The sequence below is a fragment of the Apis dorsata genome, unplaced genomic scaffold, assembly GCF_000469605.1.
Source record: "Apis dorsata unplaced genomic scaffold, Apis dorsata 1.3 scaffold_50, whole genome shotgun sequence".
NCBI classification, from domain to species: domain Eukaryota; kingdom Metazoa; phylum Arthropoda; class Insecta; order Hymenoptera; family Apidae; genus Apis; species Apis dorsata.
Window position 1 is genome coordinate 1,754,513 of NW_006263351.1, and position 7,551 is coordinate 1,762,063.

Sequence of the window (7,551 nt, forward strand, 5' to 3'; positions counted from 1 at the left end):
CAAATTATATTTATGATTTATGATTTATGGAATAATTTACAGCATGATTTATCTCCGCATTGCCCGTTCTCTTGAACCCAACTTTTTTACTCAATCCTCAGCCAGATTCTCCCCGATCCTTAATCATCGCCTTTCCCATCTGAAATCATGCGATCGATTCGCCACTCGAAAACGAAAACGAAACCTCGGAATCCTGGTCAGTTTAATATGCGCCTAATTAAACGTGCCTCCGATAATCGACTTAATTAATCGTTGCCCGCGGTAAGCGTACTTCGAGCTCAAAGTTTCGAAAGAATCCACGGATTCCGTGGAACATAATTGAAACTCGTTCCTCAACGATGTTATTTGCACAGCTGCGTACGATTCTAAATATGAAAAAGTTTCGAGTAAGTGATGTTCGAGATGTATATAATTTTTTATTTCATTGATTTGAGTGGAGAGGGGGGGAGGAAGGAAGGAAGGAAGAGGTGTCGTTTTAGATCCTTGAATATCTAAGATATTGTAAATCCGAAAATTGTAAACCGAAATTAATTTCAACAAATAAAAATTTAATTGTCTATAATTGTTTTTCTAAGTTTTTTATTTTATTCTTTTGGTAAAATTTAGTATTGCACTCGAGGAATCACTTATGTTTTCAAAAAACGTACATAATGGTTTCAAAAATTTATACGATTTCAAGTTTTATTTTATTTAAATTTTTTTTAATATGATTTTATTAATTCTACTTATTTTATATAGATTTTATTGCTGTATTTTTTTCTTAAACATAAAAAAATTAAATTATAAGATGTCAATTACCAATAATACCTTATTTTAAAGGCATGTATCATATATAGCCATATTATATATTAGTTTCATTAAACATGTGTAAATCGTGAAAAAACGTACTTTCAACTACTTATAATCAATCATATAATGATTTTCTGATAGATTATATAATCGATCACGGAAATGTGATCATTTCAATCAATAAATTAAAAAAATTTTTTTTAACGCAGAATTATTTTTTAATAGAAAAAAAGATCAGAATTTTTTCGTAAAATAATATATAAAAACTTTATATTTTTATTGACTACTTATATCTACTTAATCAAATATTATCAAACAATTCCTTAAGTAAAGAAAAAAAAATCAAAAATCGTATATTTTTCGAAACAAAGTTCCACCAAGAAGAATGCAAATGGGACGACGAAAGTGGAGGTTATTCACAAGAGGTCAGAGGTCACTCTGCCCTCTTTCATCGGCCATCTTCGATCCTTCGTTCTCCATCCTCGTGCACCGAGATCAAGTTTCTCGTTCCTCTCGGAATACTTGGCAATTACGTATCGCGATGTTAATGCAAATAATTATTCGTTGTCCCTTCGAGCGAGCAGAGATAATATCGTGATTTATAAGACCGCGTTCCAAGAGGAACGATCGTGCCTCTCTCTTGCCGATTTAACTCGACTCGAAAGTCCACGCTCGAACCTTAAGACATTAATGGACGCGCGAATCCCGACACGATGACGCTCGAATTATTCTGTTATCTCATACAAATGCGCTGTAAGTGTGTTTCTAACACGGTCTCGTTGGATAAACATTGCATTGAATCAATTTATGTGTTCTTGGCCGAACATTAATTGAAGCATCCACTCGCTTCGCTTAACATTTCAATTCGCCAATGTAGATGGAGGGAAGAGAGGGATACACACAGGGAGTGAAGTAATAATATACAAGGTGTCCCAGATTTTTCTGTGCAAATGGCAAGAGTGAAAGTGAAATGTCATGCAACAAAAAATGTATGAAAATACTTTGTTAATTTTTGTGTTTGTAACATAATGTATTCTTTTAATTCAATTTTCATTTCAGTAATCCTTTGTTTAATTAGAAGTAACTTTTAATTATAGTGATCTTCGAAATTAATAATGGATATGAGAAATAATAACTAATGGATTTGAAAATCTCTTTTGATACAAGAAGATAAGTTTAATAAGGGATAAGTTTCGAATTGTCGAAATCAGGAAATATTTTGTTATTCGAAATTCTCGAAAATAAAGAATAGAAAAGGAATGCATAAAAATTAAATTTTTTGTAATTTCTATTGATTATTTGAGCATGAAAAATTCCATAAATGAAAATTTGTTAAAATTTTAATTCCTTTTTAGAAAAAAAAATTAACCATTCTGGGTTTCAAGAGTTTCAAGACTATACAAAATTTGGTGAATTTAAAAATTAATTAAAAAATTTTCTCTAATTGTATAACTCTAATTATATAAATATAATAATATTATAATATTTGGATATAAAATTTGTTGCGAATACTGTAGATATTTATTATATTTATATCCTCACTTTAAAATATAAAGTTCATCTTTACAAATACATATCTGGAATTAATGTACAATATTAATGAATTTATTCTAGATTTAATTTCGTTGTAATTTTGTCTAACTTCTTTATATGCGATGTTGTTAATTAGATAAGTCATATACGCAAGGTAGAACGAAAATGAGTTTAACTTTGTAGTACAGTTGCCACTGTAATGAACCAGTATATTAAAACGGTACGTATACTTTATATTAACCTCTTCCTTTACAATTTAATTGAAAGGCATCGAATCAAGAAATTTAATAAATTCAAGCATGTTTGAGTCAATTAAAAAGATAAAAATATTTAATTTTCATTAATAATTTCGTAGGATTCGTTAGATATGTCTTCTAATTTTGCATTAAAAATCTATAAAATCGTATATGTCATTTTAAGGCAAAGAATCAACAAATAAAACAAGTTTTGCATGGATTATTAATGGATTCCAAATTTGAGAAATGAAGGAAACATGATAATCTTATAAATATAACAAATAATATTTATCTTGGAATTTATTATAATTTATGTCATTTTTTTATATCAAATACACTTGTAGAAGTAAATTATTTGTCTTTTGATAAGATTGGATAACAAATAGAAAATTAATTACATCTAACTAATGAAATTGAAAAATTTACAACAAATAGACTTGATCGATTTGATTTCTGAAAAGTTCATACATGTCTTATCTTATATTGAATTAAATTTAAGAAATAATATTATCACTTCTTTTTATATTTTTTTGCATAATTTCTTAATAGGGATTTAATGTTACTTTTTAATCTTATTTTATATTAATAAAAATTATTAACAAAATTTATAGAAGTACATCTGATTATGCACTTCATAGATTAATACAAATTCGTTCTACGAAACAAGCAATGGATAAAAACGTAATCACTTGTTAATTTTATTCATTTCATCGACTTTTTTTTAACAAGTTGTGTTGCTAAATAATAAATCAATCGATTTAAACGAAATAAAATTCTAGGAATATGAATTTATCCCTATGATTAGAAGTTAATTGGAAACGAATAAAACTGGATCGAATTGATATTAAAACTCATTCATTTTCCAATTATAATCATATCCCCGAAACTCGTCATTTCTTCTCGCGGACCAATCAAATTAATCGAACCTCTTTAATTTCCCTTCAATTGAAAATTAACAATTAACCTTTTTACTTTGAACATTCGTCGTTATGATGATCCATCTACAAATGTAAATGTAAAAGATAGAAGCTGTAATATTTATATCTGTTCAATGAATTCAAATTCTCAGCTAGAAAGAGTAAGTGTTAGAATTGAATTAATAAGTTTTGAAGAAGAACATTATAAAATATTAGAATTAGAGATAAAAATAGTCGATCTTGATGGTGAATGAAATCTTGGATAGTAACATTAACTATTGATGAAACTTTTTGTAAAAGATTTTAATAGCTATAGAAAGAATGAGTAAATTTATTTTTTGATTTTCCTTTACAGAAAGAAAGTTATTTTTTTGATATAGAAGATCGATATTTTTGAGATCAATTTTGCAAAATTGTTCCTTTAAGAATTTAGATTTTTTATTTTGGATATGTATTTCATGGATGATTTATTCACACGTGTAAAGAATGTTATTATTTTTAGATTTCAAAGTAGAATCAATCTCTACTTTCGATGAATGGAATAATTGATTCATTTGAAACTGCAGAGACTCGACAAACTTAATTCGATATTAAACGAACAATATGCAATTTCTTTTGCTGTATAATTGTGCTAGCAAAGAAAATATCTTTTTCATAGAAAAACAAATTGATTTTATATAAAAATTATGAATGTCTTTGGAATCTATCAAATCTGAAAATTATCATAATCAAACGTGTAAATCTAAAGATTGGATTAAACTATATCAAGGCCAAGATAGAAACAATTCGTACTAACTTACATTTTGAATATTATGAACAATTGAATTGAGTTCAATCATTAAACAAATATAAATACCCAACTTTCATCTTTCATCGATCTTCATATCCTAAATGAAAAAATCTAAATCTTCATCTTTATTATTGGCCAAAATTAAATCTTGAATGAATTCAACAAAGATTAAACTTTTTCTCTTTCTTCACTTCCTTCTTTTCACTTCCTTCACTTCTCTTCCTTCACTTTGGAAACGCAGACGAGAACAATCATTACATCTTCTTCGAATGTATATTCAAAATGAAAAGTTTAAATTCGTCTTAAAAAAAAAAAAGAAAAAAAAAAAAAGAAATCAATTTACATCAACATTGTAAGAACGATTCCCATCGATCAGCCGGATTTATCGCCGGCACACTTCGGATCGTGGAATATTAACGAATTTCACGAGGTACCGCGGCATTGGCCAGCGAAAGTAAATGCGAAATTAAGAATTCACGAGAAATCCGCCCGTGGATCGGTCGATTATGGCCGTGCAAACATTTGTACGTCTCGGTGTGAACGTACGCGGATACCAAACCGGATGTATCTGGGTTAATGTATATTGGCCCCGTGCTCGTGTGTACGCGTGCACACACGATCATGGATACAGCGTGGCGCTACGTGCACGTGTAATCAGTGCTAATGCGTCCCTAATGGTGACTAAATACCAAATCATAGTTTGATGTGCTCCCATCAACGGTGGTCCATCAACGGAGTGTTACACCTGCAAACAAAATCAAACCCGGATCGACGCGTGCGATTGTAAAAACAGAGCGCCCCACCTCGTTCCGCCACGGATTACGGAATAAAATTTGTACACGTTGGTTGTACGCGTTATGGCGAGGGAAATTGAAAGTACTAGTTGGAAATAAAGAAAAAAAAAAAAAAAAAAAAAAAAAAAAGAAGAAGGAGGAGGAGGAGGAGGAGGAAGAAAATTTTATTCGAAGAAGAAATAAAAAGTAATATAGGATATAGGAATAAAAGTTTTATTCGTTCATTCGTTATTGAATAAATATTTAATTTAATAAATATTATAATTTATTTGGATAAAGATTACGGAATATTTGTACACGTTGGTTATACGTTCGTAAGAAAAATTAAATGTATGTTGGAAATAAAAGAAAAGAATAGGAGGAAAACAGATTTGAGTAAAAATGTTATTCGGATAAGGAGAAATAATGAATAAAGTTATATTCATGGATTTGATCGGTGTGCGTTTTTGGTGTTAGAACGATTTCTTTTTTTTTAAATCAATATATATTTTTATAATTTTCTGTAATAATTAATAAAGTTATGTTAAACATGTTTTCTAGAAAATATCTAAAAATATTTAAGAAATTAACAAGTATGGTATTAGAATATAGAATATAGAAAATTTGTATAAAAGAGAATATATATTTTCTTTTGATAAAGATGTAATATAATTCATATATATATATATTTTATAATTTGAACTTTTAACGATCATTCCTTATCTTTATTTTCATTGAATTAAAAAATTAAAAAATATACATTTCAACAATTCTAACCAATCCTATATATAAAATAAAAATTCTCTTTTTAAATCAATTAGATGAGTATCACTTATATGTCAATTAACTATATTTAACCTTTTTTTTTAACCTAATTTAACCTTTGCTACATCGCATTAGCCACTTTTACATTATCTATCGTATACCAGTAAGTAAGAACCAAAGTAAGTTGCTAATTGTAACATCAAACAGAAACGTAGGTGGTCCACGTCTATGCAAACATTTCGAAAATTTGTTAAATACCTCGGGACTTTCTAACTACATCCAAACAAGGGAAACTTCGGACGGGTCGAGTCGTATTTACAAATTCTTTTCAACCGGAAACTTCGAGCTCAATTTTATCGACCGAGTATTACTTTCCCGCGCGCTTAAAGAGTTTTGCTTTTAATTGAATCGCATGCGCGTGAAACGCGAAACGATTTAACCTTAAACTTAGGCTAAGCCTCAATCATTTCTTTTTATCCCTCTCCACCACCATTTACCACCACCACCACCACCAGCTTTGCAACCGAAAAACGGCGTCCAGGAGCTATGCTATTAAACGGAAGGCCATCGGGTCGCCATCCCGTGAGACGTATCGTTCCAATACCGCGTTAACGAGTTCTAATGGGAGTTGGGAACGATAATCGTCGCCGCGGAGCGAGTCAAAGTTTTCTTTCTAATTAAGAAACAAATAACCAGAGTTCACGGTTGGCCCGCTTTCGGCCCGGCTTCGTTAATAAACGCGGCCCCGGTTATTAAACCAGAAAATTAACGTCTGCCTCGTACACGGAGAAATAGAAAGGCGGATATAGAGAGAAGGAACGACAACGAGCAAAAGTGAGAGAGAGAGTGGGAGGGGGAGGGGAGGGGAAGAAAGAAGGTCTCGGTGCCATGGAGGAGAAAGGACGATTACGTCATCGACCGATTCGACCATTCATTAGGCGAATCGTTCTTACGAAATCGCGGAAAGCCATCATGGAAATTCATTTTTTTTTTTTCATCTAATACTACAAGATATTTAGCGCCTTTATGAAAGAATATATTATAGCGTATTTAGAATTATTGTTATCGTATAATATTTAGTATCGATGATTATTTTTAGTGGCTTTTAATAATTTAAGCAAACAAAACGGAAAGAAATTTTTAAAATCAAGTCTGGACACTTGTTTCTTGAGATGAAGCATCGAATGAGCAACAGTGATGAAAATTTTTTTCACTGAATTAACATAACTTGAACATAGTAAGTATGTGTCCAAATACTTAGATACTTCGATCTCTACGATTCAGGATTATTGACAAGAGATAATACTTCTTCCTATTGACAATGATGGCAATGAGTTCTAAATAGCACGTGCCTCTCGATAAAGTCATAAATCTGAGGGTTGATTCGATGGATTGAGAACATCCTTGTCGCGAACGATTGATATTCAGATGGGGGGATTCGATTCGGGTTGCACGGATGATTCGTCTCCGACTGGTTTTCCAATTATCACGGACGAGGATGTCATTTTGTCAACCACCGTCAAGCCGCGCCCGAATTGCCGTTGACGAATTTATTCCAGCCGGCACTCATGGGCCGTGAACGCATCGATACGTCTTATAGAGGCGTTCAATCGATATGCAAGGCCGACCGCGAGCTCATCCCGTACGCAAATGCGTGCACCGAGTGCGGGACCTCTGCTCTTCCGACCCGGTTGCCGTCCGCCAATCCGTTATTCAATGCGTTTTGCATATCTCAAATTTTGTTTCGA